At 48.8% G+C, this 16,634-nt stretch overlaps 1 protein-coding gene and 1 long non-coding RNA gene across 3 annotated transcripts in view; one reads left to right on the forward strand and one right to left on the reverse strand.

Annotated features, from left to right (window-relative positions):
- The window catches only part of LOC138850651 (uncharacterized), a 111,985-nt gene that overhangs the window by 28,061 nt on the left and 67,290 nt on the right, over positions 1-16,634 (reverse strand). The gene's annotated exons all lie outside the window — the stretch shown is intronic.
- Positions 8,539-16,634, forward strand: part of RAB3B (RAB3B, member RAS oncogene family) — a 74,464-nt gene continuing 66,368 nt past the window's right edge. Inside the window, exon 1 of one of the 2 annotated variants that reach the window (XM_002715098.5) lies at positions 8,539-8,728. The gene's annotated coding sequence lies outside the window, so the exon portion shown is untranslated. Of the gene's footprint in view, positions 8,729-8,932; positions 9,070-16,634 lie in introns of those variants that run through there. The other variant, XM_051857805.2, reaches the window with a different exon arrangement.

A 16,634-nucleotide genomic window follows, 5' to 3' on the forward strand; every position in this document is an offset into this window, starting at 1 on the left:
GCAGCTGGGACACATTACCAGCCCATATTGGATATTGGCATTGCAGATGGTGGCTTTACTTGTTGTGCCACAATGCTGGCCCACGGCACATACGTTTTTTTACATTGGGTAGAGTGAAAGAAATACAAGTTCCCCAAATGCCCATAACAGCTGGGTCAGAATGAAGCCAGGAGCCTGGAACTCAATCTCTGTTTCCTATGTTGGTGACGGAGACCCAAATACTAGAGCCATCACCTGCTGTTTCCCAGGATGCATATTGGCAGGAAGCTGAAATCAGGAGAACTGGGACTCCAAACCAGGCACTCCAGTATGGGACAGTGGGTGTCTCAAGCAGCATTTGACAATCAGAATCTCCCAAGCAGCTGCACAAATACTGCCCCCCCCCACACCCTTTCTTTCTTGAATAAGGCAGAGCAAATTTCTGGGGCTCTTCGATCACAGTGACAATAGAGATGTTAATGATAATCACTTTTTAACAAAGTTGAGGTAGCATCTTCCAAAGCTCAATCAGTCTTATGTACCTGTGGGTTCTGCATCCCTATGTTTAACCAACCATGGATAAAAATGTTAGGCTCGGTGCTGCGGCTCACTTGGCTAATCCTCCGCTTTGTGGCACCGGCACACCGGGTTCTAGTCCCGGTCGGGGCTCCGGATTCTGTCCCGGTTGCCCCTCTTCCAGGCCAGCTCTCTGCTGTGGCCAGGGAAGGCAGTGGAGGATGGCCCAGGTGCTTGGGCCCTGCACCCCATGGGAGACCAGGAGAAGCACCTGGCTCCTGCCATCGGATCAGCGTGGTGCGCCGGCCGCAGCACGCTGGCAGCGGCGGCCATTGGAGGGTGAACCAATGGCAAAAGGAAGACCTTTCTCTCTGTCTCTCTCTCTCACACTGTCCACTCTGCCTGTCAAAAAAAATAAATAAAAAAATTAAAAAAAAAAAGTTAGGCTCAGGGCTGGAGCTGTTCAGTGGGTTCAGTGGGTAAAGCCACTGCTTGCAGTGCCAGCATCCCATATGAGTGCTGGTTCAAGTCCCGGCTGCTCCACTTCCCATCCAGCTCTCTGCTAATGTGCCTGGGAAAGCAGTGGAACACAGCTGAAATTCTTGGGCCCCTGCAGCCACGTGGGGGCCCTGGAGGAAGCTCCTGGCTCCTGGCTTCAGATCTGTGCAGCTCCATTGTGGCAATTCTGGGAGTGAACCAGCAGATGGAAGACCTTTCTCTCTCTCTCTGACTTTCAAATAAATAAATCTTAAAAAAATGTTAGGCCCACAATAGTTGCACCTGTACTGAACACGTACATATTTTTTCTCATTTTTCTTCTCTAAACAATACAGCATAAAACAATTTGCATAACATTTACATTGCATTAAGTGTGTAAGCAATCAGATGCTTTAAAATATACGGGAGGGTTGTTTGATCCAACCCTCCAGGCGTATTGAATACCTCTTGTGAATAAATATCCTAATATGCTGTGAACCAAACTAATGTATTTGTGTAGATTGCCTTAAGACCCCACATGGGAGACCTGAAAGAAGCTCCTGGCTCCTGGCCTTGGATCAGCGTAGCTCTGGCCATTGTGGCCATCTGGGGAGTGAACTAGTGAACTAGCAGATGGAAGACTCTCTCTCTCTCTCTCTCTCTCTCTCTGCCTCTGCCTCTGCCTCTGCCTCTGCCTCTCTATAACTCTGCCTTTCAAATAAATAAACAAATCTTTAAAGAAAGGAAAAAAAGAAAGGAAGGAAGAAAAAGAAAGGAAGAAACCTGGGACCCAACCTGGACAGCTTCTAACCTCACTCCCTACTCATCAATCACTACTCATCTTCTCTACTCAATATTTTATTTTTACTTTTGACAGGCAGAGTTAGACAGTGAGAGAGAGAGAGACAGAGAGAAAGGTCTTTCTTCTGTTGGTTCACCCCCCAAATGGCCGCCATGGCCGGCGCTGCGCGGATCCGAAGCCAGGAGCCAGGTGCTTCCTTCTGGTCTCCCATGTGGGTGCAGGGCCCAAGCACTTGGGCCATCCTCCACTGCCTTCCCGGGCCACAGCAGAGAGCTGGACTGGAAGAGGAGCAACCCGGACAGAATCCAGCCCCCCAACTGGGACTAGAACCCGGGGTGCCAGGGCCACAGGCAGAGGATCAGCCTAGTGAGCCGCGGCACCGGCCAACTACTAAATACTTTAAAAATCCATCCCTCTGTGTTAAAACTGAAGTGTAATTGTCCACACCCATTATGACTGAATTGTAAGTGCTCATCCCCCATATATTGATGTTCTAATCCCTAATTTCCCTAGATATAACTGTATTTGAGATTGAGTCTTTACAGAGGTAATTAAATTATAATGAAGTCCTATGGATGGGTTCTAATACTATACCACTCGTGCCCTTATAAGAAGTGGAAATTAGGACACAGACACACATAGTAGGAAGACCCTGTAAAGACAGCCATTAGCAAGCTAAGACGCCGGAGAAGAAATCAAACATGATCCAGACTTCTGGCCTCCAGACTGGGAGAAAATGCGTCTCCACTGTTTAAGCCACCAGCCTGTGGTACTGTGCTATGGCAACCCTGGCGAAGTCATTTGCTCCCTTTATTCCTGTCGTGACTATCCTGGGTTAACCTCTCAGCATTGTCATTTGACTTTTGCAGTGTAAGATCCATCAGGGCATGGCTTCTATCTGTCTTGCTCACTGCTGTGCCTCAAATGCTGTATGTCAGTATACATGTGTATGCACGCATGTGTGTCTGTGTGTACGTGCGTGTACTTCAAAAGGCTCCTGGGGGCCAGAGAGTATAGTGGAGGATGGCCCAAGTCCTTGGGACCTGCACCCGCATGGGAGACCAGGAGAAGCACCTGGCTCTTGGCTTTGGATAAGTGCGGTGCGCTGGCTGCAGCGGCCATTGGGGGGTGAACCAACGGAAAAGGAAGACCTTTCTCTCTGTGTCTCTCTCTCACTGTCCATTCTGCCTGTCAAAAAAAAAAAAAAAAAAAAAAAGTTCCTGGGGGCCAGTGCTGTGGCATAGCAGGTTAAGCCACTGCCTGCAATGCTGGCACCCTAATCAGGCACTGATTTGAGTCCCAGCTGCTCCACTTCTGATCTAGCTCTGGGCTAATGTGGCTGGAAAAGCAGTGGAACACGGCCCAAGTGCTTGGGCCCCTGTATCCGCATGGGAGACCCAGTTGGAGTTCCAGGCTCCTGACTTCAGCCTAGCCCAGTCCTGAACGTTGCAGCCATTTGGTGAGTGAAATAGCAGATGGAAGATCTCTTTCTCCCTCTCTCTGCAATTCTGCTTTTCCAATCAATCAATCTTAAAATAAAAGCTTATTTGGTGGGAGGAGGTGCTGTGGCACAGGTTAAGCCTCTGCCTGCGGCGCTGATGTAGGCAGGGGTATAGGATAAAATTGATTAGCTTTGTGAACTGGAAGACCACGGCTCACCACACCCCTGTGTGATCTCATGCCCCTACCTGACCCCACTTGTACACCCAGCTGCCAATCAGACTACGTGACCACTCCTTTTTGAAAGTGGATGAAAGGCCTGAAACAAGGTGGGCCCGGCCCCTTTTTTTTCTTCTTCCCCCAGCCCTTTTTTTCTGCCATTATGGTTGGAGGTAAAACTAGAGAGGAAAGGGATTTGCTAAGGAGGCTGGATATTGTCCTGAAGTGCAGTAAACCTCACTGTTTTTTCCAGTTCTTCTCTTTGGTTAGATCCCCTTTGACTCGTTATTCATGGACACTTGGACAACTCATTTAGCCTTGTTGGTTTCAGTTTCCTCTTCTGTTGAATGGTTGCTAATATAGATAAGTATCCTCCAAAGGTTTCTGGTATATAGTCAGTGCTTCCCTTCCATTCATCCCCTGGAACCAGACTGTAGCACCATGCCTACTGACAAGCCAGAGTGCAGTTCCAATTTAGGACACACGAGGGAGTATTGAGACTGAACCTTTACAAAGTGTCACCGGGCAGCCTTAGCCTTCCTTGGCAAGCCCTCTGGGACGACTACATAAAAGGTGTTCTTCCAAAATTGGAAAAGCACCCTATTTTATAGACTCCAAGCAACTAGTAACTGTTCTGCCTCAGACCCTTGGACATGTATTTGAGGAGGAAATCATTGGAAAGCATGACAGGCTTATTTTATTTTATTTTATTTTTAAAGATTTATTTATTTACTTGAAAGGCAGAGTTATAGAGAGGCAGAGGCAGAGAGAGAGAGAGAGAGAGAGAGAGAGCGCACTAAAAGTCTTCCATCTGCTGGTTCACTCCCCAAATGGCCTTTACGGCCAGAGCTGGGCCAATCCGAAGCCAGGAGCCTGGGGCTTCTTCCAGGTCTCTCATGCAGGTGCAGGGGCCCAAGGTCTTGGGCCATCTTGTACTGCTTTCCCAGGCCATTAGCAGAGAGCTGGATCAGAATTGGAGCAGCCAGGACTCGGACCAGCACCACAGAAAACGGCTTAACCCATTGTGCCACAGCGCTGGCTCCCTCCCTTCCTTTTTCCTTCCTTCCTTCCTTCCTTCCTTCCTTCCTTCCTTCCTTCCTCCCTCCCTCCCTCCCTCCCTCCCTTCTCCTCCTCCTCCTCCTCCTCCTTCTGAAGATTTATTCATTTATTTGAAAGTCAGAGTTATAGAGGGACAGAGAGACTCAGAGAGACAGAGAGGTCCTCCATCTGCTGGCTCAGATCCCACGTGGCTGCAACAGCCAGTGCTGAGCCAAGACAAAGCCAGGAGTTAATGGATGGTAGGGACCCAAGCAGTTGGGGCATTTTCCACTGCTTTTTCCCAAGCTGTTAACAGGGAGCTGGATCAGAAATGGAGCAGCCAGGACACACACAAGCATGCATATGGGATGCTGGCATCACAGTGGCGGCTTTACCCGCTATGCCACAACACAGGCTCCTGTTTTGTTTTTTTTCCTCTGGTGGTTACCTGCTAGTCACCAGGGAAGTAGCTGTTTAGATTGACCCAATCTAAATGTCAGGTAAGGTCTCTGCCCTTTTCAGACCTAAAGGCAATGGGCTTGAGCCTCAATTTTCACATTTCATAGCTCTTATAAGTTCAAAGTCTTCCACAAGATTTCTGTGAGAGCCTGTGCTCTCGTGGTTACGTCTGCCTCCGATCTCTGACACCTCTCAAACTGCATTACTCAACCTCCCTGCTCCTTCACCTTAACAATCCCCCTCTCAAAAAGCATTCTTGAAAGTAACAGCATTTCTTGAAGTCTGGAGAGGCACAGAAGGTGGTCACGTCTCATGTTTGACCAAGGTTTCCCCTATTTTGGGCATCTCAATGCTCCACCGCCCTTTTGCCCACCTGCTGTCGGAGGGTTTCTTCTGAGTCTCTGCCCGTGTAGCAGCTACCCTTATGCTGATTGTCTTACTCATCTTTTTCCTTTCCCTCTCTGTCTCTCCTTATTACCTCTCCCTCCCACTGTGTTAAGTGAATTTCAAATTCTTCTTCCTCTTTGACACAGAGCAATTTGGTGCTCCCCCTGCTGTTCCCAAACACATATCCGCACCCATGAAGGCCAGAGCAGGACAAAGGACTGTTAGTGCATTAGGATCTGTCTTCTTAGAAGGCAGTTGTGGTTAAAAACAGCGTTTTTTCTGTTATAATAACTACAGTGTTTCTTTTGCATTGAATGCTTACTGTGTGCCTGGCATCCTATCAAGTGCTTTCCAGTAGTTCACTTTTTCATTTGATCTTCACAGCAACTCTGGGAGGTAGTTCTCGTTATTGCACTAGATTCTACAAATGGGGAAGAGATGTGTGTGTCAGGAAAATGAAGTAAATGACTTAAGATCACACAGCAAGCAAATGATGGAACAAGGATTGAAAAGCGATTCTGTCTGGCCCCAAACCTGTGTTCTTTCTACTTTACTGCATTGCCTGAAGAAGGCCTGAGGCAACACAAAAGCAATACCATCTGTTTTCATATTGTTCCACAACTTTAAAAGGAGGGTTTTGTATGTTATTTCATTATCCCGGTGGAGAATGAATAATCATCATCATCTCGCCCATTTTGAAATGAGGAGATGAGGGCCTCAGGGGAAAGGGGAGTGAGGAAGCAGTTCAGTGTAGGAGGGTTGATTCTGACATGATGGAGGGACCAGTCATGGATGATTGAGAGATTCAGGTGTGTCCAGGGAGCTGGTGACCATGGCAATATGAAGAAGAGCCTAAGGACTGGGGGACCAGCAACACCCATGGCTACTGAAGTCACTAAGAGGATGGCAGGCCAGGGGCTGAGGAAGATGGCTATGGTCCAGGGGCTAAAATCTTTGATGCAGAAGGAGCAACTGGGGGCTCAGTGATGAGGGGGCGGGGATGGCTGGAGAGCAGAGGTGAAGGGATTCTTGTGTAAGGGTGCAAGTGGCAATGCTGAGACCACATTCTGGTTTTATGATGTGTCGGGAGTAGGAAGATGAGAAGCCTTTTTGTACAGGGCTACTGGCAAGGCAGGGTCCTGGAGGAAGGTCAGGTTTCAATAAAGGTAAATAAATAGCCCGACTACTCTGAAGAAGCAGAGGGTGCATGGGAGTTTCTTGACAATGGGACAGGGTTCTGGAGGCACAGGGGAAAGGGCTGGCAGCAGATGGGTATTGAGATAGGGAGTGGGGGACAGCAAGAAGCTCAGAGCAGCCTGAGGCTGAGGCTGAGGCAGAGACCAGCCGAGCAGAGGACTGTTAATTTGTGTGGTTTGCTAAGCTACAGAGACACATGTAGACACAGTCATAATGGAACTTGGAAAAAAGTAGTTTTGGTACAACTCAAGCCGCCATAATTTGGGGTCGGGAAGGACAATGACTACAGACCAAAGGTGTCAGCTCAGGAAAACCAGAAGTGACCTCAGGAAGAGACAAAGTGATGTCCACATCAGGATTTGAAGGTGCTTATTATCAACTGCACCTGCCACGCCTGGCGAAGCTGAGACTTCCTAGTGCTCAGGCCAAACATTTTCCCTCCAGTGGGGAAGCACTGAAAGTTTTTTTTTGTTTGTTTGTTTTGTTGTTGTTGTTGTTGTTTTTTTATAATAATGTTAAAGTAACATGGAGGCCGGCACTGTGGCTCACTAGGCTAATCCTCTGCCTGCGGCGCCGGCACATCGGGTTCTAATTCCGGTTGGGGCGCCGGATTCTGTCCCGGTTGCTCCTCTTTCAGCCAGCTCTCTGCTGTGGCCAGGGAAGGCAGTGGAGGACGGCCCAAGTGCTTGGGCCCCTGCACCGGCATGGGAGTCCAGGAGGAAGCACCTGGCTCCCAGCATCGGATCGGCGCAGCACCAGCTGTGGTAGCCATTTGGGGGGTGAACCAATGGAAAAGGAAGACCTTTCTCTCTCTCTCTCACTAACTCTGCCTGTCCAAAAAAAAAAAAAAAAAAAAAAAAAAAAAAAAGTAACGTGGAAGCATTTTAAAAAGTTACTCAGATTACTGATGTAGAAAAATAGAAGCCGGCGTCGCGGCTCAATAGGCTAATCCTCCGCCTGCGGCGCCGGCACACCGGGTTCTAGTCCCGGTCGGGGCGCTGGATTCTGTCCCGGTTGCCCCTCTTCCAGGCCAGCTCTCTGCTGTGGCCCAGGAGTGCAGTGGAGGATGGCCCAAGTACTTGGGCCCTGCACCCCATGGGAGACCAGGAGAAGCACCTGGCTCCTGGCTCCTGCCCTCGGATAGGCGCGGTGTGCCAGCTGCAGCGCGCCGGCCGCGGCGGCCATTGGAGGGTGAACCAACGGCAAAAGGAAGACCTTTCTCCCTCTCTCTCTCTCTCTCACTGTCCACTCTGCCTGTAAAAAAAAAAAAAAAAAAAAAAAAAGATTGGAGAAGAAGGCAGAAATTAGAAAGCAATTGTACTGGGGCCAGCACTGTGGCATAGTGTACATGGGCACTGGTTGAGACCTGGCTCCTCCACTTCCAATCCAGCTCCCTGCTAATGCATCTGGGAAAGCAGAGGGTTGTCCAAGTCCTTGGGGCCCTGCACCCATGTGGGAGACACGGGTGAATTCCTGGCTTTGGCCTGGAACAGCCTCGGCCCTTGTGGCCATATGGGGAGTGAGCTAGCAGATGGAAGCTCTCTCTCTCTTTCTATCTCTCCCCCCCTCGTGATTCTGACTTTAAAATAAATAAATCTATCTTTTTAAAAAGGAAGTGATTGTACTAGTGCTGGCAAGAAGTGATAAGGTGTGGGCCAGGGTAAAGGCAAGGAGAGGAAGAGCAGGAATGTATTAAGGCGGGTTCTTAGCAGGCTGATAGGATGGGGGTCGTGAAGGAATGCACAGGGTACAGGACAACACCTGAGTCTCCAGCTTAGTCTCCCCTGGAGTCTGCTGTCGGGATTCTGTCTCCCTCCCCAGGCTTTTGTGAGAATAGAGCGACAGAACGGACCATTACCATCAAGGCCCTCTGAGTACCCTAGTATAGCTGTCTATGAACCGACCCGTGGGAATTAATAAACCATGGTCATCACCCAGGAAGTCTCCTGAACGGGGGAGTGGAAGCCCCCAAAATACCTTGGTTCCCTACACCTGTCAAGAGCGGTGGACCGGGGGCGGGGCGTACGCTGACTCCGCCCCATGGGCGGGGCGTGGACGCAGTCGGAGGGAGCCGAAGCCTCAGCCCTCAATCTGTGAGGTGGGGACCAGACGTTTCCGACACCGCACCCTAGGCAGGTCCAGCCGAATCCCCCCGAGCGCTCCAGCCGCCCCGTCGCGGAGCGAGAGCCCTTCACCCCGCATTCGGAGACCGAGGTAAGGGGTGCGGGCCCCTGCACGTCGCCCGCAGAGGGCCGGGGACCGCTCCCGGCCCGGGGCGCTGAGGGGTAGCGCGGGGCAGAGGAGGGGACGCGGACGAGCTGGGGCTGGGGGAGGTCTCTTAGGAGGGGGCTCCGCGGCGGAGAGGGAGGCACCCGCCTCAGGAGGGAGCGCTGAGGGCAGCGGGAGGCAGGCGGGGCGGGGGAACAGGATGGGCGGCTCCTCGAAGGCAGTAGGGGCGCCAGGGGCCCGCGCGTTGCGGGCGCAGGAACCGCGAGCCGCGGGCGGAGAATGGCAGTGAGGGGCTGGGGTCCCGGGCCCCGGGAGCCGGCGAGCAGGTGCTGCGGGCGGAGGTCCGCGGGACGCGGGCGTGCAGGTCTAGGGCTGCGGAGCGGGCCCGCGGGGCTGGTTTTGAGGTGATGGGGCGTGAGTGAGGCGCGGAGAGGGAGGGGCGCTGGCCGGGAGCGGGTGTCTGCTCGGGACAGGAGGGGGTGAGCTGCGGGGGATGGAGGGGAGAAAGGTGCGGGGCGGGAGCCCGGCTGGGTCGAGGGTGGGCTGGGGAAAAATGGGGGGCTGGCAGGCGGGGTCCTCCCCGACTGCAGAGGAAGCGGGCGGGGGGCAGTGGCCCTAGGTGTGGGCAGGGGGCGCCGCGGCTCTGGTCAGGCGACCGGTGGGAGTGGAGGAACCGTGAGAGAACTTACGGAGTTCCGGGAGGTGGGGCGCTGGTCAGGTTGGGGAGGAGACCAGGTGTGAGTTGTGGCGTGAGAGGAGGGAAAGATCGGGCGCCCAGGAGCCACCTGCGTCTTGGCTCCTCAGGAGACGAAGGAGCGGGCGCGGGCCCTGGATGCTGCGGTACTGCCACCCGGGGTCACTCACAAGAGAATCCTGGACAGAAAATTTCGTCCGCAGGCCGGTCCTGTTCTGGGGTCCAAGCGTGGAAGGCACCTGGGGAGGGGAGGGGAGGGGAGGGCAGTGCAGCAGCGTCTGGAACCCGGTACAGGTGTGGAGTCGGTGGGAGAAAGGCGCTCACCTCAGCTTCAGGGAGAAGGTCGGTAGCGGCAGTGCTTGTGTGTGCGTGGGCACAGGTGGCTGCCCACCTGTTCCGTGCCTATAAAACAGGAAGACAATGGAAGCCGGGAGGGCTCCGTCTATGGTAGTGGGAAGTGCTGGTGCTGTGAGAGCCAGAATAGAGGCTTTTGGGGGAAGACAGGCGGGTTAGGGGAGCCTTCCTGATCATGAAGGATTTGATGAGCAGTGGAGGAAGGAGTGTTCCTGTCAAAGGAAACAGGATGGGAAGAGGAAAAAATCTAAGATGATCTCCAGTCCACAAAACAGAAATAGAGAATTATGATACTGTGTCACTAAGTGAAGTTTGTGCCTTCCATAGCAAAGAGAATTATTTTTACATCCTACTAACAGATTTTTTGGTAGTGAATATCTTTGGATTTTTATGTCTCATAAGAAAAAGAGCAATGTTCAGTTGTATACCTTGGGTCTGCAGTTAGAAGAGAATAAAATTAATTCAATTGCCAAAAAATTATGATACTGAAAGAGGCATCAGTAACCTGTAGAGAATGGTCAAGTAAATTTTTCCTCTAAGCTCAAACTCATTAGGGTTCCTCTCCAACTCGCTGGTGTTTAGCAAAGGGCCTGGTGCACAGTAGGTGCCCGGTGAATGTTGATTGAATGAAGTGTTGAGCTGTGGTGGTGCTCCTGCCTCAGTTCCTTCACCGAGCTCTAAGAACTGTTGGGAGAATTAAATCAGATAGTATGCAGGAGAAGAGCTTTGTAAACTGTGAAGAGCTGTACAAGAGAGGTCACTGATGTTCTCCTTCAGGTCTACCTCCGTTCTGTCAGTCACATCTATGACTATGTTTCTAATCCAGAGAAGGCAAAAAATGAACATTTATTAAGTGTTTTTTTTCTTTGGGATAGAGTGCATCAAAAATACCCACTAGAATGCTTGGCGTTTAGTAGGTTCTCAGTAAATGGTAGCTATTGAGATAATGGCTCTGTGGCTCTAAGAGTGAGAAAAAACAGGAGGAGGTGGGCTGGGTTGGGCTAGTGGTGATGGAGGGGCAGAAAAACTGAATTTAAAGAGTTGGAGTTTGGCTTTAGGGAGGAGGGACACAGCAGGGAGAGAGTTGCTCTCTCCTTATCTCCACTGATAAGGAACTTAGCACCAGCTTTGTTCCATAGATCACTGTGCAAAATGCATCACCACACTGCCTTTAATCCCAGTGCCTGGTTTATGAGTGAGGAGACTGTCTTAGTCATATAAAATTTCTTGCCAACATCTCACAACTAATAAATGATAGAGGGGGAAATTGGACGTAGTTTTTTTTATTTGGTACCCCAAACTACTTCCACCAGTTAGGATGACTTGCTAGAAAGAAACATGTAGCACAGGGACACACACACAGAAACAAAAACACAAAACTTAAAGGGGTTTATAAAGCACTCTCCCGTATACTGGTTTTGATTCTCACAACAGTTTTTGCCAGGAAGCCATTTTGTTAACTCATTTCATAGATGAGGAAATTGAGGCCCAGGATGTGAACTATCTAAGGTTACAAAATTACTGAGAAGCAGGGGCCAAGCCATGTCTCTTTGCGTCCCCTTCTTTCTTATGAGTAGATCTCGTCTCGCTGGTTTCAGGGCTGTGTCTTCTCTCCCTGCCCTTTCCTGGCTAAAGTTGGCTTCTATCTTAGGTGCTGATTTCTGCAGACTGAAAGTGTTACTTGTTTTTTCACAACGACCCTTGGAAGAGCCATTTCTCTCTTTCCCCCAGCCTGGGACTAGAGAAGCCTTCCCACATGGTTCCTGGGTCTTCAGCTGTATTGTGTGTCTCAGAGACAGTGAGCTACCCAGCTTTAACATTTTATGTCTGTCACCAAAAAAAGAGGGAAGATTTGATGGATGCTTATCTTACAGATGCAGCTGTGCACGCGCCACTGTGCACTGGCTGACCTGTCTGCTCAGATCTGCCTCAGGCAGCTGCCTGCTGAGATGCTTTTTTGCCTTTCTTTCCTGTGTCTGTGCCGCCCCCGCCACATTACTGAGATGATCCCTCTGTGGGCTTTCCTCTGAACCCTGGGCTGTGTGCTCCTCTCCCAGTTCTCACACCATCTATGGGAAAGTCACACTGAGTGCACACAGCTGATGTTGACAGTATAGCAAAGCAAGTACAGTAGGTAATGCGATGCTCAGTGTATTGGGATGCTTCTTTACGCATGCTAAAATTTGTTGTGGTTTTGTTTTCCTTAAATTGAGTCAAACCTGGGAGTCCTTAGATAACAGGAATTCTAGTCATAAGCTAACTTGCTATGTGAACTTGGACAAATCACTTTTCTTTGTGGAACCTCAGTTTTTTTAAACTGTAAAACAAAGAAGGGGGATTTGATAAGACCAGAAATTGAGGCTAGTTTTTAATCTTGCCATCATTCTTCACTTTTACACCTATAGTAGGCATAGCTACTAAAGGCAGGCAAATTTCCTGCTGATTCCACAAAAGGCCATGTGAATTTTTTTCTCAACACAGCATCTGCAGCACACTTATATACATTCTCTTACTTAAAATGCACAGTAGTGGGCATTTGTCACAGATGTTAAGATGGCATTTGATGGGGTCGGCACCATGGTGTAGTAGGTTAAGCCTCTTCCTACAACACCAGCATCCCGTATGGGCACCAGTTCAAGTCCCAGCTGCTGCACCACCAATCCAGCTCCTTGCTAATGGCCTGGGAAAGTAGCAGAAGATGGCCCAAGTGCTTGGGCCCCTGCACCCACATGGGAGACTTGCAAGAAGCCCTTGGCTCCTGCTTCAGATCTGTCCAGCTCTGGTCATTATGGCCATCTGGGAAGTGAACCAGCAGATGGAAATCTCTCTTTCTCTCTCTATCTCTCCCTCTCTTTGTCTGTAACTCTGCCTCTCAAATAAATAATTTAAAAAAAATGCCACTTGAAATCCTTGCATCCATATCAGAGTACCTAGGTTCAAGTACTGGCTCTGTTTCTGATTCCAGATTCCTGTTAGTGCATACTCTGGAAGGAAGCAAGTGTTGACTCAAGTCCTTGGGTCCCTGCCACATATGTGAGAGACCCAGGTTGAGTCCCTGGCTGCTGGCTCCTGGTTTTGGCCTGGCTTAGCTCTGGCTTTTGACATCTTTTGGAGAATGAGCCAGTAGATGGAAGATCTTTCTTTTATTTCTTTTTTTTTTTTTTAATTTTTTTTATCGTGAAAGAGTTATAGAGAGAGAGGGAGAGAGTCAGAGAGGGAGAGATCATCCATCCACTGGTTCACTTCCTAGATGGCCAAAATGTCCAGCGCTGGGCCAGTCGAAAGCCGGAAGCCAGGAGCTTCATCTGTTCTCCCACATGGGTGGCAGGGGTCCAAGCACTTTGACCATCCTCCTCTGCTTTTCCCAGGCTATTCGTAGGGAGCTGGATCAGAAGTGGAGCAGCCTGGACATGAACCAGCACCCATATGGGATGCCAGCGTTGTAGGCAGTAGATTTACCTGCTACACTACAACACCATCATCCCCCCACCCTGATGTCTTTTTCTTTGCCTTTCTGTGTTTCAGATAAAATAAAAAATTTTTAAATTAATTAAAAATTCATAGCTGCAGAGCAGGCATTTGGCGCAGTGGTTAATATGCATCCCATGTGGAAATGCCTGCATTCAAGTCCTGGATCCACTTCCAATTCTAGATTCTTGATAGTACATATCCTGAGAGGCAGCAGTTAATGGCTCAAGTACTTGGATTGCCACCCACATGGGAGACCTGGATTGAGTTCCAGATTCCTGGCTTCCCATCCTGACCCAACTCTGGCTGTTTGTACATTTGGGGAGTGAACCAGCAGATGGAAGATAAATGAACTGATGTAGGTATGTATGTATGTATCTATATATCTCTGCCTTTCAAATAAAAATGAATAGATAAATAAAAATTCAAAATTCACAGCAGCCTTATGAAGTATGTATTATTATCAGTTAAAGGCACACTGAACTTCCCCAAATCCATACGTTGACTTACTGTGAAAGCTGAGACCAGTTCCCAGGCTTTTGGTTATGATAAAGCTGCCACACCAAATTCTCCTTTAATTCTAACAATTTAAGAAACTAGCTGCTTCAGGAAAATGAAGCCAAACAATATGACATCTGTCTTGATAGTCTGGCACATGAAAAATTCTCAATAAATATTTGCTGAAAAAGTCATGTCCCTTAAGGATTTATTATAGGTCCAGTATTGATAGGTACAAGTTTAGATAAAACATGTCAGGATTTAGAAAGGGAGGCAGAGGGTCAGTTGTAAAACAAGCACAAATAATGGAGTCTAGATTAGGAAGGAGACATTGGACAAGATTTTACTGAAGAAATGAGTGAAAGGGGCCAGTGAAATAATATTTATTGAACATCACTCATGGACCAAGAAACTGTGCCAGATTGTTTACATATAGTACCACTCGTTCTAGTTGTACCATAGCTCTGTGAAGGCGATGGTATTTTCTCCAAGATGAAAATGCTCTGTCTTATAAATGTGATACGATTTGCCCAAGAATTCAACTGAGGGGTAGAACACTGCAATCTAGTTTTAGTTGTTAGCTCTGAGATTTCATTTCTGGACTTCAATTTCCTTCATCAAATGGTAATTATAATCCCTGTTGTTCCAACTTTATTTCTCAGAGTTATTTAGAGGATAAAATAAAACAATGGAAATGATATTGAGATAAAGATCCAAATCTGTGTCTTAATAGAGTTACTTTTTTTTTTTTTTTTTTTTTGACAGGCAGAGTGGACAGTGAGAGAGAGAGACAGAGAGAAAGGTCTTCCTTTGCCGGTGGTTCACCCTCCAATGGCCGCCGCGGCCAGTGCGCTGCGGCCGGCGCACCGCACTGATCCGATGGCAGGAGCCAGGAGCCAGATGCTTTTCCTGGTCTCCCATGGGGTGCAGGGCCCAAGCACTTTGGCCATCCTCCACTGCACTCCCTGGCCACAGCAGAGAGCTGGCCTGGAAGAGGGGCAACCGGGACAGAATCCGGCGCCCCGACCGGGACTAGAACCCGGTGTGCCAGCGCTGCTAGGTGGAGGATTAGCCTAGTGAGCCGCGGCACCGGCCCTTAATAGAGTTACTTTGACCAACAATTCCACTTCTAAAAATCTCTCTACAGAAAAAATTAGGAAAATGAGTAATAATTTCTAGAAAGAAGTATTCACTGTGGTTTAATTTATGGTAAATAATAATAATAGAAAAACAACTTAAAATGAAAAACACCTCTGTTTCTGAAGACAGTAACACCATTAAGGAATTTGTCCTATGACCAATCTATAGGATGGAATATAATGTAGTTTTAAAAGTCTCAGCACTTTTGTAAGTACTTTTTCCAAGTGATAACGCACATTCTATGCATATGACCTTAACTTTTTTATTTATTTATTTTTTTATTTGACAGGTAGAGTCATAGACAGAGAGACAGACAGAGAGAAAGGTCTTCCTTCTGTTGGTCCACTCCCCAAATGGCCACCATGGCCAGCGCTGTGCCGATCCAAAGCCAGGAGCCAGGTGCTTTTCCTGGTCTCCCATGGGGTGCAGGGCCCAAGCACCTGGGCCATCCTCCACTGCACTCCTGGGCCACAGCAGAGAGCTGGCCTGGAAGAAGGGCAACCGGGACAGAATCCGGAGCCCCGACCGGGACTAGAACCCGGTGTGCCGGCGCCGCAAGGCGGAGGATTAGCCTAATGAGCCGCGGCGCTGGCAACAGTAGTAGTTTCTGAGTAGATGAGATGTCAGTTAGTTTAAAAATTAATTTTTTAAAGATTTATTTATTTATTTGATAGTCGGAGTTACACACAGAGAGAAGGAGAGGCAGAGAGAAAGAGAGAGAGAGGTCTTCCATCCGCTGGTTCACTCCCCAATTGGCCACAATGGCCAGAGCTGTGCTGATCTGAAGCCAGGAGCCAGGGGCTTCTTCCGGGTCTCTCAGGGACCCAAGGGCTTGGGCCATCTTCTAGTGCTTTCTCAGGTCACAGCAGAGAGCTGGATTGGAAATGGAGCAGCCAGGATTAGAACCAATGCCCATATGGGATGCCAGCACTGCAGGCGACGGCTTTACCTGCTGTGCCACAGCACTGACCCCTAAAAAATTATTTTTAAAATTTATTTATTTTGAAAGAGTTACAGAGAAGGAGAGACAGAGAAAGAGCAAGGTCTTCCATCTTCTGGTTTACTCCCCAGATAGCCACAACAGGAACTAGGAGCTTCATTTGGGTCTCTCACATGGGTGCAGAAGCCCAAACACTTTGAGCCATCTTCTCCTTTCCAGGCGTGTTAGCAGGGAGCTGGATCAGAAGTGGAGTAGCCGGGACTTAAACCAGCATCCATATGGGATGCCAGTGTTGCAGGAGGTGCCTTTACTTATGCCACAACTCTGCTTCCTCCCCTCCCAATGCACAAATTTTTTAAAGTTCCCTACTAATGTGCCTGAGAAAGCAGCAGAAAATGGCCAAAGTGTTTGGGAGCCTGCTACCCACATTAGAGATCCAGATGAAGTTCTAGGCTTCTGATTTTAGGCTGGACCAACCTCAGCTGTTGCGGCCATTTGGGGAGTGAACCAGTGGATGAAGATCTCACTCTTACTATCTGTCTCCCTGTTTCTCTGTAACTTTAGATAAATATATAAATTTATTGATAAATCTTGAAATTTTTATATTTTAATTTTGTATATTAAATTTTTATAGAATTTAGAAGTTGATATAATGAGTATATACTTTCTTTTTATTTTTTAAAAAGATTTACTTATTTATTTGAAAATCAGAGTTACACAGAGAGAGAAGGAGAGGCAGAGAGAGAGAGAGGTCTTCCATCCACTGGTTCACTCCCCAATTGGCCACAACAGCCGGA

This window comes from Oryctolagus cuniculus, chromosome 7, assembly GCF_964237555.1.
Source record: "Oryctolagus cuniculus chromosome 7, mOryCun1.1, whole genome shotgun sequence".
Lineage (NCBI taxonomy): Eukaryota > Metazoa > Chordata > Mammalia > Lagomorpha > Leporidae > Oryctolagus > Oryctolagus cuniculus.